The sequence below is a fragment of the Pseudonaja textilis genome, chromosome 5 (genome assembly GCF_049901715.1).
Source record: "Pseudonaja textilis isolate UNSWEBS1 chromosome 5, rPseTex1.2, whole genome shotgun sequence".
Lineage (NCBI taxonomy): Eukaryota > Metazoa > Chordata > Lepidosauria > Squamata > Elapidae > Pseudonaja > Pseudonaja textilis.
The window spans coordinates 27,255,728-27,272,788 of record NC_141994.1 but is presented as its reverse complement, the minus strand read 5'-3'; positions in this window follow the sequence as shown (position 1 = coordinate 27,272,788).

Here is a 17,061-nt window from a genome sequence, read left to right as displayed (position 1 = left end):
GTGGTGGCTAACCTTTTTGGGCTCCTGTGCCAAAAAATGTGCATGTTCTTGGATGCTCGCGCTTGTGTGCCAGGACCCAGAAGGCAATGCGCGCCCCCCCTATGCTCCCTACGCATGTGCACGCAATACCCACCCACCCACCCACCCACACCTGTCTCCCCATTAGCTGCACTGTGTTTCACAGCTGATTTTGGGCTGGTTTGAGGCCTTTTTTGCGGCCTCCCAGAGGCTTGAGGAAGGGCTCTGCAGGCTTCTGCAGGCTTTGGAGGCTGAAAACTAGGACCGTTTAATCACTTCTGGTATTTTCAGAAAAACAGGAAGTGAGGGAAACGGGCCTAGTTTTTGGCCTGCAAAAGCCTGCAGAAGCCTTCCTCAAGCCTCTGGGAGGCTGAAAAAGGCCTCAAACAGGCTGAAAATCAACTGTGAGATATGCGCATGCGCAGTGAGATAAGTTTGCCTGCAGCTCACATGCTGGCATAAATGGCTCTGCATGGCACCTTGGCACATATGATATAGGTTCGCCATCACAGGTGTAGAGTTTCCTGCCTGAGCAGGGGCTGGACTAGAAGACCTCCAAGGTCCCTTCCAACTCTATTGTTCTGTATTCTAGACCCATTTAAGTAGCGTAAGATTTCAGGATGAATCTGATGTACTGCAGCTGCTGAAAGTTTATTACTTTTAATTATATTTGCTGGTCCAAAAAAGAAAGAAAGAAAAAGCAAATTATTTAACATATTGCCAGACTCTTGAATTTTGTGCGCGGACAGCAGGGATTAATCACACATGTTATATAAAGATTGGGGCACAGATTACCATGAACTGCCCAATTTTTGAAAAAAAGAGAAAAGGCACAGTCTGATCACAAGACCCATGCTTTCACATTTAGTTTCTTGAAATAGGACTTAAAAACGGCTTCTCTGTGATAAATGAATTTAGATTGGGGATGGAGATAGCAACTGTTCGCTTTCAATTTTCTACACCTTATGGGAGGCCTTTTGTTTCAAGGAAAAAAAGGGAAAGAACTCTGCAAATTGGTAAATTAGTGTTTTTCACACTCTCAGTCTCCCTGGTTATTTGCCACGAAAAATAGCTGTGATAGGAGCATTTGCTGGGCATGAAGTTAATTGTCATTGCTGGAAATCAGTACAGCTTCTGTTACGGCACTGGAACATTTCTGGACCTGCATTCTTTAATTTTAGGATGCATCCAGAATGACAGAGTTGGAAGGGACCTTGGAGGTCTTCTAGTCCAACCCCCTGCTCAGGCAGCAGACCCTAAACCATTTCAGACAGGTGGCTGTCCAGTCTCTTCTTAAAAAGCTTCCAGTGATGGAGAAGGAAGGAAGGAAGGAAGGAAGGAAGGAAGGAAGGAAGGAAGGAAGGAAGGAAGGAAGGAAGGAAGGAAGGAAGGAAGAGAGAAGAAAGGGAAGGAAGGAAGGAAAGGAAGGAAGGAAGGAAGAGGGAAGGAAAGAAGGGAGGAAGAGGGAAGGAAGGAAAGGAATGAAGGAAGAGGGAAGGAAAGAAGGGAGGAAGAGGGAAGGAAGGACGGAAGGAAGGAAGAGAGAAGGAAGGGAAGGAAGGAAGGAAGAGGGAAGGAAGGAAAGGAATGAAGGAAGAGGGAAGGAAGGGAGGGAGGGAAGGATGGACGGAAGGGAAGGAAGGAAGAGAGAAGGAAGGATGAAAGGAAGGAAGGGAAGGAAGGAAGGAAAGATGAAAGGAAGGAAGAGGGAAGGAAGGGAGGGAGGGAAGGACGGACGGACGGAAGGGAAAGAAGGAAGGAAGAGGGAAGGAAGGAAAACCAGATTCTCTTCCACCGTCTAGCCACCAGGGGGCAGCCTGAATGGAGGAAATGATTATCCAGATGCTATTTCTCTGTATCTGAAATTCAGAATATGGAGGTGGGGGGAATAAGAGACCTGGACAATGGTTTTAAAGCTAAAACTCTGATATTTCTTCTCCCCTTTTTCTCCCTTCTATTATATTCTAATTTTTCTCCCTTTCTCTTTCCCCACCCCCACGTATTATTGTGTTTCATAGTTCTGCCGCTGCATCCCCTCCAAAGTTCTTTAATTCCCAAAGGCAGAAAAGGTGAATTAAGGCAATTAGTTCCTGCTAATGACATTAAGATGAAGACAAGCCCTTTAAGGCAGGGGTCACCAACCTTTTGGACCTCAGGGACCACCAAGCTCATAATTTTAAATCCCAGGGACCACCAATATGAATTTTGACTGACAGTGGCTTGCTGACATTGGTGGGAGAGAAAGAGAGATAGAGAAAGATCTGATCTAACTTCGGAGGGCTGGTGGTGATGTTCTCTGTCCCCCCCCTCCTCTCTCCCTCTCCCTTCTTCCCTCTCCCTCTCTCCCTGCCCCCTCTCTCCCTCCCTCTCTCTCACACACATACACCCTTCCAAGGCAGCCACCTTCCTAACCAGCTTTTCAGCTCCATTCTCAGGGGGAGAGACAATATTCTGCAATTGGTAGGAAAACAAGATGGGGGATTTCCCTGCAGACTTTTCTGTAGATTTTCCCAGGGTCTCTGCAGACAGAGAAGCAAGAAGGGAAGGAAGGAGGAAGAAGGGAAGGAAGGAGAATGAGGGGAAGGCACCAACTAAGGAAAGGGGAAAGAAGGAAGGGAAGGAAGAAGGGAAGGAAGGAGGAAGAAGGGAAAGGCAGGCAGGAAGGTAACGGGAAAGAAAGGAAGGAAGGGAAGAAGGAAAGGAAGGAATGGAAGGAAGGAAGGAAGGAGAATAAGGGAAAGGCAGGCAGGAAGGTAAGGGGAAAGAAGGAAGGAAAGAAAGAAGGAAGGAAGAGGGAAGGAAGAATGAGGGGAAGGCAGGCAGGCAGGAAGGGAAGGAAAGAGAAGGAAGGAAGAGAAAGAAGACAGGCAAAAAGGTGAGGGGAAAAAGGGAGGAAGGAAAGAAGGAAGGAAGGGAAGGAAGGAAGGAGAGCAAGGAGAAAGGCAGGCAGGAAGGTGAGGGGAAAGAAGAAAGCGGGGGAGAAGGGAGGAAGGGAAGGGAGGAAGGAGAGCAAGAAGAAAGGCAGGCAAACAAGCCAAAAATGAAGGAAGGAAGGAAGAAAGGAGAGTGAAGGGAAGATAGGCAGGTAAGCAGGCAGGAAAGGAGGAAGGAAGGTAGGTAGAAAGAGGAGTGAGGGGAAGGCATGGAAGGCCCAGCTTATCACTGCTCAGCCAGTGAATTTTTACGCAAAATGACCACCGACTACTAAAAGAGAGAGAGAGGAGGAGGAGGAGGACTGCCTTTCCAGTAGTGGCTGGACGATGGGCTTGTGTGTCTTCTCCTGGAGGCACGGCCCACAGTCCATTCTCACGCCGGCACAAGCAGCCCCAAAGCTCTTTGCAAAGAGATGCGTAATTCATGTTTCTCCTTCTCTCTTCAGTTCCGCTCTTCTTTCCCACAGGTAGAGAGAGGCCCAGTTTCTCCCTTGGGGGGCAGGTGATGGTGCATGGGACAGGTGAGCAGGAAGTTAAGGCGAGTTTTTAATTTTTCTTTTTTTTTTTTGCCATCTTTTCCCCAGATTGCTTCGTTCACACTGCAAAATAAGAAAGAAAGAAAGAAAAAAAAACCTGGCACCCGACTGATAAAACATTTAGCTACTCAAGTTAACTAGCACCAGAGGCAGCAGAAGCATCAAATTAAGCCTGATTAATGTCACTTGAAAACCCAGTGGGATTCATTCTCCAGGTCCACTTTAAGTGATTCATTGCCCAGATAAATAAACAATTAGAGAAAGAAGGTTAGCTGACAATAGCTGGGAGGAAAAAGACACTCCCTCCCCCAATCTTAATAATTATGCAGCTTCACTTTTATTGGATGGGTCTCAATATTAAGAGATGTAGAGGGCCATAATTTCTCCCCCCCCCCCCAAAAAAGTATCCATGCTTGGAAACGAATCTTAAAAGGGGGGAAAGGAATGATATTTAGGGATAATTTAAACAAACAAACAAACAAAACCCCCAAGAAAGAGCACTGAGCAGGATTGCAAAAGTACATGCAATTAAATGTCTTGTTTGATAGATTTTATTTTCTTTGCATATAAGATAACCTTTATTGTGTGTCCCCCCCCCGCCCCCCCGGAACACACTGGCACACATTAAAAAATGAAATTCTGATGCCTGCTCTAAACACACACACACACACACAAACAGACACAAATACATATATACGTATACTGTTTCCCCGAAAATACGACCTACCCTGAAAGTAAGTCCTAGCTTGACTTTTACACATGTGCTCAATATAAGCCCTACACCCCAAAATAAGCCATGATTAAGATCCTGCTCATTCCAGAGTGGACAGGTAAAAATTAAGCCAGGGTGGGGATGGGACACCTACCTTGCCAGCCCATTTCTTCTGCAGCCGGCAAGGCTGGCAAGGCTTTCCTGAAGGCCTCTGTAGTAGCTAGTAACAAAGCTCTGGATTGATCTAGAGATCTCTTATTGGCTGCAGAGGCCTTCAGGGAAGCCTTGCTGGCCACAGAAGGAGTTCCTGAAGGCCTCTGACAGCAAAAAGGAGGCCAGGGATGACAAACACAAGCGAGGTTAATTAGTGGAGAACATCCTCTGAAAATAAGGCCTGGTGCCTGCTATATATATTAGAGTGCTCCCTAACTTCCCACTCCCTACTCCCTCTGCTATAATATACAGCACATGAATTAGCCAGGATGTGAGTTCAGAGCCAGAGAAAATAATAATAAAGGAGCCAGAAGTGAACTCATCACAAGTGTGACAAAGATCCTAAAGTCCAAACTCAGCGCAGGAAATACCGTCAAGACAATTAACATTTGGGCAACTCTAGTCCTTAAACGCACCACTGAAATCATGGACTGGACTTAGGCCGAACTGAAAGCCCTGGATAGGAAGCCAGAAAAATATAACGACAAGAAGTTACATCCTTCAAGCATGCAGTGACATGGATAGACTCTGATCACCAAGGAAAATAGGTGGGAGTGGGATGTTGCAAACACACCAGATGGAAAAGGAGCACCGGGAGAATATCTGAAGGACAAGGAAGAAGAGGCACTGAAGTTAATACACGATGAAGGCTTATGGAGTTCTGGAGAAACCACACGGGCTTAGAGGGAAAGACCAAATGAAGAGCAGCAAAGAGACATGGGAAGGCAAAGCATCACGTGGACAGGATATTAAAAAAACAACAACAACAAAAGAAGGAAAGCAAATTATAACAAGAGCTGGCTAAGAGCAGGAAAGTGAAAGGAAGAGACCGAGGGGCTAATTCTGGCTGCCCAGGACCAACCCTTAAGATCAAAGGCATACAAAGCCAGGTGTTCTGACCCAGCTCCTCAAACACGACATACCTCCTGTATTTGAAGGAATGATTCCTTTATTAGGAGTGCCGGCAGCCCTGGCAAAAAGTTTCTCTCTCACCGCAGGCTAACAAGTCTGTTCAGCAGGGAGAGGAATAGTTGTCTGCTACACCTCTTCATCTGCCTTTTATCCCCAGAGCTCGGGTGGGGTTCCGATAGCAGTGGTGGCTCTTCCGTCCCAAGGACTGGCCCATAGATTTCCACTGCTCTCCCCTCCTCTGCCTTCTGCACATCCATGTGTCAGGCACTGGGCCCAGCTGTTCCTCCTCTTCCTCATCAGCCACCTCCAGCCCTGGGGGCTGTTGACTCTCCATCTGAGGGCTGATGGATGGCACAGACTCCACCTCTGTCTGTCTGTCTGTCTCTCTCTCTGACAGCTCCATTCCATCTTCCCCCTTGGAGCTCCGAGGTTGCCTAGATGCTGACCCTGCCTCCTCTTCCTCCTCCTCCTCCTCTTCCTTTTTCTCCTCCTCCTCTGATTTGGCTGTTGGAAGGGCTGACAGCCAACAGGCCACAACATCAGAATTGAGGAGAATACAACAGTCAAATGTCACCTTGCAAAGAAGGTGAAGAAAATTGGACAACCCAGTTAGCTGCTGCAAGAAGATCGCACAGACCGACGACAGACAACGGCACGACAAAGTAGCAACAATGGTGCCTTGGAAGATTTGCAAGAAATATCACTTGCCTGCAAGCAAGTACTGGTGGGAACTGAAACATAGAGGAAGCCATTGAAAATGAAGAAGCTACATTGCTCTGGGATTTTAGAATTTAAACAGACAAACACCTGCCCCCATAACACCCCAGCTTTAACAACTGTCAGTAAATAGTAAAAAAAACCACCTCTAGAGACTTGGATGTGGCAGAAGTGGGATTCAGCTGGTTCTGACTGGTTCTAGAGAACCAGTAGTGGAAATTTTGAGTAGTTCGGAGAACTGGCCAATCCCACCTCTGACTGGCCCCACCAACCCCATCTATTCTCTGCCTCCCATTGAGTCCCAGCTGATCGGCTGGGTCTTCTTTTGTTGCCCTGCGCAGGAGAACGGAGCTGGAAAGCAGGTTAGTGGGGTGGGAAGGGAAGGGGGATTTTGCAGCATATACTTCAGAGGTGGTATTCAGGAGGTTCTGACCCGTTCTGGAGAACTGGTAGTGGAGATTTTGAATAGTTTTGAGAACCAGAACATCCCACCTCTGACTGGCCCCACCAACCCCATCTCTTCTCTGCCTCCCATTGAGTCCCAGCTGATTGGCTGGGTCTCCTCTGGTTGCCCTGCACAGGAGAATGGAGCTGGAAAGCAGGTTTGTGGGGTGGGGAGGGAATGGGGACTTTGCAGTAACTTTCCCCAGAAGTGGGTTGGGAATGGCAATTTTACAGTATCCTTCCCCTGCCACGCCCACCAAGCCATGCCCACCAAGCCACACCCACAGAACCAATAATAAAAAAAATTGAATCCCACCACTGGGCTGGAGCCATCAAAATAGAAGAGAAGGAACTGGAGAAGATAGTAACAAAACACAAAGACCTACAAATAGAAGTAGAACGACTGTGGCAAAGGGAAGCACGGATTGTGCCAAGGGTGATGGTTGCCTTGAATGCAATCCCAAAAACATCTGGAACACCACCAGTCAATTCTACAGACGGATCCCTGATGCGAGTCCCCTAATTTCTTCTTCAGAATCATTCTCTGAGCCTTATTTTTTGCCACTCTTACCACGACTTGCTGTCATAGAGTTGAAAAATAGTTGTAATCATAAATATTATTAGAGAACATTTTGTTTGTTTAGAAACAATGGTTTCCCTGGATGGTTTCTCACCTGATTAAAAAAATGCTTTTAGTATTTGTTCCTCCATGCAATCCCATCTGCTTTCCTTTCCACTTGCCAAAAATACCATCCCTTTAATATCCGATCATATTTCTTGCAAGAACTTTTTTGGCTGTGATTTTTTGTTGCCCCTTCCTGACTTCTCAAATTTCTCCAATTAATTAATGCCTTGCGCTTATGAGTGCTTTATCCGAGGGACACCAAACTTGGAACAAATCCTTGAAGAATCAGCTACGAGTTCCCAAAAAACCCACACAACAACAACCCACGTTAACATGTCTGCATACAAGAATATCACCCAGAAACTTGGATAAAAAAAAAACTCTAATTAAAATAAACGGATGAAACTTCAGCAGTTTTCAGGAGGTGGCTGTGAAACCCACTGGCGTAGAGGTAAAATTTGATCTGCTTTGGAAAGCCGGGCATCTTTGAAAAACCTTTGGAGAAAATGTTATGTTGATTATATTTGTCTCCTAGCCGAAGGCCATCCCTTAAATAACCATCTTACCCTACTTTGGGCTAATTAATAGTCTATGGTATTTGTAATGCCTACAACGGAGGGAGGTTGCAAGACCAGAGAGCTTGGATCCACTCAGCAAAAATTCAACAATAAGGCCTGGGATCAGTGGTAGGATTCAAATAATTTAACAACCGGTTCTCTGCCCTAAGTGATTTCTTCCAACAACCAGTTTATCAAATTGCTCAGAAACTTAACAACCGGTTTTCCCAAAGTGGTGCGAACTGGCTGAATCCCATCACTACCTCTCCCTCTCTCCCTCCCCCCCCCCCCGTGTGTGTGTGTGTATGTGCGTGGTGTAAGTGGCTTTAAGGAGTTCACAGATTACTTGGTATGTGAAAATAGGAACAGGCACTTCTAACCGATATTCAGGTAGTCCTGGACTTATTACTTCTATTACTATTTAATAGATTAATAGATTAATTAGATTAATAGTTTAATAGAATAAATTAATAGAATTATTTATTGGCAAAGTGTGATTGGACACACGAGGAATTTCTATTTAGAATAGAGTAGACTAAAGTAGAGCAGTATAGAATATAGAACAGAACATAGAATAGAATAGAACCTGGAAGGGTCCTTGGAGGTCTTCTAGTCCAGCTCCCTGCTCAGGCAAGAAACTCTTTACCATTTTAGACAAACGTCCAGTCTCCTCTTAAAAACTTCCAGTGTTGGAGCATCCACCACTTCTGAAGGCAAGTTGTCCCACTGCTTCATTGTTCTCACTGTCAGGAAATTTCTCCTTAGTTCCAGGTTGCTTCTCTCCTTGATTAGTTTCCATCATTTGCTTCTTGGTCTTCCTTCCAGAGCTTTGGAGAATAGGATAATCCTCTCTTCTCCGGGACAGCAACTTAGATAGACCTTGAACTTGGGAGCTCAACCCACTGAACTTCATCATCCACTCTGGACGATTCCAGGGCAGGATCTTAAAAAACCTCCAGGGATGGAGCACCCGCAATTTCTGGAGGCAAGTCGTTCCCCTGGTTAATGGTCCAGTTCATGCCAAACCAGAATCTTTAAAAGAGCCCTGGATATGGCGTTGACCGTGAAGTTTATGAATATCTCTTCTTTTATGGGTGGGACCTCATCTATATTGCCTAGATAATTGGCCGAGATGACGATCTTCTTCTTGTTCTGACCTAAGCCCCGATCCTCCACCTCCTCCTCCTTTTCCTCCTTCTCTTCTTCTTCTTCCTCCTCTTCTTCCTCCTCCTTCTTCTTCCTCCTTGTCTTCCTCTTCCTCCTGCCCTTTTTGTTCCTCCCGCTCTCCTCCTCCTCCTTCTTTCCTCCTCCTCCTCTTCTACTACTTCCTCCTCCTCCTCTCTTCCTCCTCCTCCTCCTTCTTTCCTTCTCCTCCTCCTCCTCCTTCTTCCTCCTTGTCTTCCTCTTCCTCCTGCCTTTTCTTCCTCCTGCTCTCCTCCTCCTCCTTCTTTCCTCCTCCTCCTCTTCTACTACTTCCTCCTCCTCCTCTCTTCCTCCTCCTCCTCTCTTCCTCCTCCTCCTCCTCCTCCTGCTCCTTCTCCTCCTCCTCCTCCTTCTTCCTCCTTGTCTTCCTCTTCCTCCTGCCCCTTTTCTTCCTCCCACTCTCCTCCTCCTCCTTCTTTCCTCCTCCTCCTCTTCTACTACTTCCTCCTCCTCCTCATTTCCTCCTCCTCCTTCTTCCTCCTTGTCTTCCTCTTCCTCCTGCCCCTTTTCTTCCTCCTGCTCTCCTCCTCCTCCTTCTTTCCTCCTCCTCCTCTTCTACTACTTCCTCCTCCTCCTCTCTTCCTCCTCCTCCTCTCTTCCTCCTCCTCCTCCTCCTGCTCCTTCTCCTCCTCCTCCTCCTTCTTCCTCCTTGTCTTCCTCTTCCTCCTGCCCCTTTTCTTCCTCCTGCTCTCCTCCTCCTCCTCCTTTCCTCCTCCTCTTCTTCTACTTCTTCCTCTTCTTCCTCTCTTCCTCCTCCTCCTCCTCCTCCTCCTCCTCCTCCTCCTCCTCCTCCTCCTCCTCCTCCTCCTCCTCCTCCTCCTCCTCCTCCCCTCCTGCCCCTTCCCCTCCCCTTCCCCTTCCCCTTCTCCTTCTCCTTCTCCTTCCTGGTGAGAAGGACTTTTCTGCAGTTTTCGGGATTTCAAGGTCAGCAAAAATCCAGACCTTGCTTAAAACAATTTAGGAGAAGTTTGGGAGGGGAAGCAACGCAATGCAATGGCTGCAATGGGTCTTTGATTAGTTTGATTAGAACTTGGGTTGGCATCATCACATTTTGTGCTGACTCCAGCAGGAGAGTTAATACTGTACGACTCTGAATAATACACCATGGTTATAGATCCATGTGCTCTTCTTGGCTGGGTCCCCAGAATTCTGAATGGGCAAAGATAACAAGGGCTGTGAATTTCGAGGGGAGGCAGGTGGGACAAATAGAAGAATTATTATTCATCACACTGGAGGAAAAATATCTCAGTCATTCTCAGGTTGTTGATGTCCAGCCTTTCTCAACAACTGAACAAACATCTGTTGAAGATGACTTTTGAGCAAGGTGGGGAAACTTTTTGGATTTCTTCTTTTCTTTTCTTTTCTTTCTTTCTTTCTTTCTTTCTTTCTTTCTTTCTTTCTTTCTTTCTTTCTTTCTTTCTTTCTTTCTTTCTTTCTTTCTTCTTCTTCTTCTTCTTCTTCTTCTTCTTCTTCTTCTTCTTCTTCTTCTTCTTCTTCTTCTTCTTCTTCTTCTTCCTCCTCCTCCTCCTCCTCCTCCTCCTCCTCCTCCTCCTCCTCCTCCTTCTCCTCCTCCTTCCTGGTGAGATTTGAACTGCCAAATTTCAGGCAATCAGCAGTTGGCAGAATTAGCTTGCAGTACTGCACTCTAACCACTGTGTCACCACGACTCTTAAAACATGATATACACACACACACACACACACACACACATACATGTGTGGGTGTGTTAGTACATATGTATGTACACGTATGTACATATATGTGTATATATCCATCAAAGAGACAGAGATAATCGAATCTATCTATCTATCTCTAAAACAAGAGTCTTCAAACTTGGCAACTTTAAGACTTGTGGACTTCAACTCCCAGAATTCCTGAGCTAACATGACTGGAGGAGGAATTCTGGAAGTTGAAGTCCACAAGTCTTAAAGTTGTCAAGTCTGAAGACTCCTGCTCTATCATCTCCTTCTTCTCTTTCTCCTCTTCCTCCCCCTCTTCCCTCTCTCCCTCCCTCCTCCTCTCTGAGCTGAAGAAGCTTAAGAACTGAAGAAGCTTCTTGGATGAGAAGCGAAATGTCTTCAAAACAAAACAAGGAAGTCCTGTTGCCTCTTGAAAGAAAAGAAAAAAAAGGCCCCTGGGTTGATTAAACCAAGTGATGTGGATTGAGCGTCTTCGCTTGAACCACAAGCCTTATAATTACGTTTACTTTGTGTTAATTGAGTTTTGTGTGTTTGCCTGTGTATGCTTACAATTTGAAATAAGTGTTTAATGGATAAGTGCCTAAAGGATTTCAGAGGCTGTTAATGTATTTTTTTAAAAAAAATATGATTCCCTCCGCAACAATATTTCTAACAGTTACACTATATAAATTTATAAATTCTTCCCACATACGTCCACAAAGTACATTAAGGACAATAAGAGCTTTGCAGGAGTTTGCTGCCACCTGGATATTTGGCATTTTCATTCATATTTCATTCATTGTCACGTGATCATTTGAAACCATGATGAAAAATGATTTTCCTTTTTATTTATTTATTTTGCCTGACATTCTCTTGACTTGTGGGCCAACGACAAAGCCGAAAGGAATGGCCTCCTGGAAATTATTCACAGGAAGCTTCATAAATGCTTGATGTATGGAAATAATACATACAATTTGATTACGCTCACAATGCTAACAAGCTCTCCCGCACTGAATTAGGTCTGAATAATTGAAGGAAAATTAGAGAGCAGGCATCCAAGCAGTGCCGTAAAAATGTGAGTTTTCTGCAAACAGCTGGGCTCCATCTAATAAGGCTGCACCTGAGCCCTGCAATAGTTATGTATTTGGTAAGGAGCAATGATTTTCTAATTATTTCCTTCCTTCTTTCCTTTCTTCCCTATCCTTCCCTTCCCTTCATGTCTTCCCTCATTTCCTGCTCCCTCCATTCCTACCTTCCTTCCTTCCTTCCTTCCTTCCTTCCTTCCTTCCTTCCTTCCTTCCTTCCTTCCTTCTTCACTTCCTATTCTCCCTCATTTCCTTCCTTCTTCTCTTCCCATTCTCCCTACTTTCCTTCCTTCCTTCTTTGCTTCCTATTCTCCCTCATTTCCTTCCTCCCTGTCCTCCCTCAATTCTTTGCTTCCTTCCTTCTTGCCTCCTTCATGTCCTTTCTTTCTCCTTCCTTCCTTTCCTTCTTCCTTTTCTCCCTCCTTCATGTTCTTCATCCATCCATCCATCCATCTTTCTCATTACCATTCTTCCCTCCCTAGATAACTCTCTGCTTCTTCTTTTCTTCCTATCCTCCCTTGTTCATTTCCGTCCTTCCTCTTTGCTTCCTTCCTGTCCTTCATTCATTTCCTCCTTTCCTTCCTCTTTCCTCCCTCCCTCATTCATTTTCTCCCTTCCTTTCTCATCTCCCTTTCTCCCTCCCTTCCTTTCCATCTTGGTTTCCGTCTCTTCTTTTGACAAAGGCCCAAGAAGCACAGCTTGCAAATCATTTATGGGGTGATAATTTTTTATCAGGATGCCAGGAGAACCAACCAGCTTTCCCTACATGCAAATCTTTCGTTAGCTTTATTGGGAGTAAATGAGAAAAAAATGGATGCCAAGCTCAGATGTTGTACAAAGACATTTTTAAATAAATAAATGAAACCAATAGACAAATCAGTGCAACCTATTCCTGTAAACTGCTTAGAATAATAAAGAAAGCTTAATAAACTGAAGGGTAGCCAGCCTTTGTCCAACACTACTCACCAGATCTGATGGCCTTTGGAAAGTAATTATATAAGCCTTTAGGAAGAATAAATGAACAAAGGGACTGTTTTCAGGAGGCAAGTGGACTTCCTTGTTTTTTCTCTTTTGAAGACATTTTGCTTCTTATCCAAGAAGCTTCTTTAGTTCTGACTGGATAGTGGGGGAATGGAAGGATTTATAATGGAAGGATTTATACTCCTTGCAGACAGCTGGTCATTTGCATCCTTTTAGAGGGTTGTCGAGGCCACTTGGACCTGGAAGGCTCCATACCATTACGACTATTCAGGTGACCCTGAGGACACAAATAAACCTCCAAGTGGCCTCAAGGACTCTCTAAAAAGGATGCAAATAACTAGCTATTTGCAAGGAATATAAATCCTTCCATTCCCCACCATCCAGTCAGAGATGAAGAAGCTTCTGGATGAGAAGCGAAATGTCTTCAAAGAAAAATCAAGAAAGTCCATTTGCCTCCTGAAAAAAAAAGCACCTTTGGGACTCTACAGACCACCCAAGGATGAAAAAGAAATTAAATTTATTTCACTCTTCAGTTTCTCCCAAGCATTTTGTAACTAGCCATAATTTTTCTTCTGCCAACCTACCAATGCCAAGAACTAGAACGGAACTCCCTCAGCCAATCAGTGTTCCCTCCAACCAACCAACAGGAGAGTGCAATAATCATCAAGGCCCGCCACTGAACTAAAGCAGCGTCTGGAATAATAAAATAATAAAAACTGAAAAACAGCAAATGGTGAAATTATCCCCATGTTTTCCCTGTACGTATTGAGTGTACCTTGGTATGTCCCACAAAATTGGAATCCTGCATTCAGTTTTGGTCACCAGGATGTAAAAAAGATGTTGAGACTCTAGAAAGAGTGCAGAGAACAAAGAGGATTAGGGGACTGGAGTCGCAAAACACATTTAAAAAGTTGCTGGAATTGGGTATATTGTTGTTGTTAGTTGCAAAGTTGTGTCCGACCCATGGACAACATTCCTCCAGTCCTTCCTGTCCTCTACCATCTCTCGGAGTCCATTTAAGTTCACAAGAATTGGGTATATCTAGTTTAATGAAGAAGAGGACCAGGGGTGACATGATAGCAGTCTTCCAACATTTGAGGGGCTACCACAAAGAGGAAGGCCTCAACTTATTATCCAAAGCACCAAAAGGCAGGACAAGAAGCAACGGAAGGAAACCAATCAAGGAAAGAAGCAACCTGGAACTAAGGAGATATCGCCTAACCATGAGACAATTAACCAGGAGAACAGTTTGCCTGCAGAAGTTGTGGGTGCTCCAACACTGGAGGCTTTTAAGAAGAGACTGGACAGCCATTTGTTTGGAATGACACAGTGTCTCCTGCTTGACCAGAGGAGTTGGACTAGAACAGGGGTCTCCAACCTTTTGGACCTCAGAGACTATCAAACTCATAATTTTAAATCCTGTGGGCCAGAGACTCTGGGAAAATCCCCAAAAAACTCTGCAGGAAAATCCCCCACCCCATTTTCCTACCGATTGATTGTTCTTTATTTGGGATTGCAGGATACCATCTCCAGCTCCATTCTCAGGGAGGGAGGGAGGGGGAAAGAGGGGGTGGGGAGGGAGAAGGGAGGGAGGGAGGGAGAGAGAAAGAGAGAGACTTTTGGCTGCATGCAAGGAAAGCAGCAGGAGCAGCAAAAGTCTTTCTTTCTCTCCCCCAAACTCCGCCAGAAATGAGTCTTTGCCGGCGCAGCCTCTTGAAGCAGGAGGCCTTGCAGGGCCCCCAAAGACTCATTTCTGGTGAAGTTTGGGGGAGAGAAAGAAAGACTTTTGCTGGTTTCTTTGTGTGCAGCCAAAAGCAGAAGAAGAAAGAAGTGGAAAGTAGCAGCCCGGTGGCCAGGTGAGGGACACAGGGCAAGTGGGGCAAGTTCCCCCCTCTGCCCTTTCCCCCCTCCCCTCACTACCTCATGTTGTTTGCAACGCAAGTGACCCAAGCTTTGTGTTCCCATGGGCCATGTGGGCGGTGCAGCCTTGTGTTCTCATGCAGCCTGGATTAATTCCTTTGGGGGGGACATTTCTCTGCAGAGCCCCAACATTTTCTCATGGACCACCAGTGGTTCCCGGCTCACTAGTTGGCGACCACTGGACTAGATGACCTCCAAGGTCTCTCTTACAACCTCCTTTTGGGCCATGGTGGCGCAGTGGTGAGAATGCAGCATTGCAGGCTAACTCTGCCTAATTCTGTCAACAGTTCAATCCTGACCGGCTCAAGGTTGACTCAGCTTTCCATCCTTCCGAGATCGATAAAATGAGGACCCAGATTGTGGGGGGCAAGTGGCTGAATCTGTAAAATTGCTCCCTCAGTTAGTTGCAAGGAAGCAGCTGCTTCAAGTGAATTTCGCTGAACAAAATTTGTTTCTCTTCAGGAGTTCCAGCGTGTTACACACACACCTGCTTTAAAGGTTGCATGGGATGAAAAGTTACACAAGAAGAAGAAAGCACAGCAGGGGAGATGGAAGCCTGATATTGTTCAAATCTCATTTGGACCTCGGGAATCGAGAGGAATGAGAAATAGAGGCCAGCGTATTTTCAAACCCTCTGGCTCTTCCACAGCTTCTGTGCAACCTTCATCAGAAAAACCAGCCAGCAAAAGAGAAAGATATTGACCAGATCATCCAAAAAAAGCTATTTCATTGCTCTGCATTTAGCGATTGGCACACAGTTTATATGTAGGTAGCTCAGTGGCTAAGACCCTGAGCTTGTCAATCAGAAAGGTCGGCAGTTCAGCGGTTCAAATCCCTAGTGCCACGTAATGGAGTGAGCTCCCGTTACTTGTCCCAGCTTCTGCCACCCTAGCAGTTTGAAAGCAGGTAAAAAAATGCAAGTAGAAAAATAGGGACCACTTTCATGGGAAGGGGACAGAGTTCCATGCACCTTTGAAGGCATTTAGTCCTGCTGGCCACATGACCATGGAGACGTCTTCAGACAGCGCTGGCTTTTCGGCTTTGTAACAGAGATGAGCACCGCCCCCTAGAGCCGGAAACGACTAGCACGCATGTGCGAGGGGAAGCTTTACCCTTACCTTCACACAGTTTATATAGCTGAAAAAAAAAAGTTCTACTCCCATGTAACATCTATGAAGCCACTGGGTCATGTCATCGGCGAGGACAGGGTTAAATATTATTGGTAGCTAAGTAGCTGATCTAGAACGTGGCAGCTGAAGCATTTTATGGGGGCAACTCAATACAACCATATAATCCTGCGACTGTATGAGATGCAATAGTTGCCAGTGGATTGGTGAGGCCAATTCGAGGTGCTGTTAGGACTCCTTCATGGATGGTTATTTGTGAGACTGTAGATCACTAAAAAAGTAGAGCTGTTTTTCGCCCTTCCCAAACCTCCGTGTCAGTCCTGTACTTACCTGGCATCCAAAACGGGCTGTGTGGGGACTCCTGGAGGGGTGGGGCATGGTGGGCGGGGCCAGCCAGGGGTGGGATTTACCGTTTCACTGAAATGGTAATTAAAAATGATAAAATTACCTGCCGGTTCGTGTGAACCGGTAGCAGCCCAGCCCTGCACAACACTCTTAGCTGCAAAAGACATTGATGTATTATAGTCCCTAGGAGGAGAACTTAGCTCATCTAACAAAATTTAGAGGCATAGAGGACATTAAAAAAAAAAATCTTTCTGTAGTTCTCTCTGTTTTGGAAGATTTTGGGGGGGAAAACACACTATGGTAATCAAACATGCATTATTCAGAGTTTGGAAATAAGGTCTCCTTTTTTTTGGTTTGACAAAAGAGAATCTACGGACAAGTTGAAGTTTGTCTTTTTTCCCAACATCTCTGGAGCTTTGCAGGAAATAGCATTTTCAAAATCACAGTCCCCTCCTGCCCTGAAAGATGTCGGGGAAACGGGTATTTCATGTTGATTTGTTTCAGATCAGAGCGTCAAGAAACTATGCAGGGACACAGAGTCTCTGCCGCCAAGGCTTGGTAATTTCGCTCAGTAATTTCAATCGACTGCCCCAAAGAATATCTTATGTAAAAAATATAAATTTTTATTAAGGGTGGCTCCTGTCACAGGAAGGGGGAAAAAAAATCATAAGATGTGTTGTAAGTTTCACACAGAGCAATCCAAACATCAGTGCTCATCCCAGAACATTGAACCCTCTGAATTTAAGGCTTCCGATCAGTGGTGGGATTCAAAATTTTTATAGCCGGTTCTGTTGGCGTGGCTTGGTGGGTGTGGCTTGGTGGGTGTGGCTTGGTGGGCGTGGCAGGGGAAGGATCCTGCACAATCCCCATTCCCTTCCCACCCAACTTAACCTGCTTTCCAGCTCTGTTCTCCTGTGCAGGGCAACCAAAGGAGACCCAGCCAATCAGCTGGGACTCAATGGGAGGCAGAGAAGAGATGGGGGCGGAGCCAGTCAGAGGTGGGATTGGCTGGTTCTCCAAACTACTCAACAGTTCCACTACTGGTTCTCCAGAA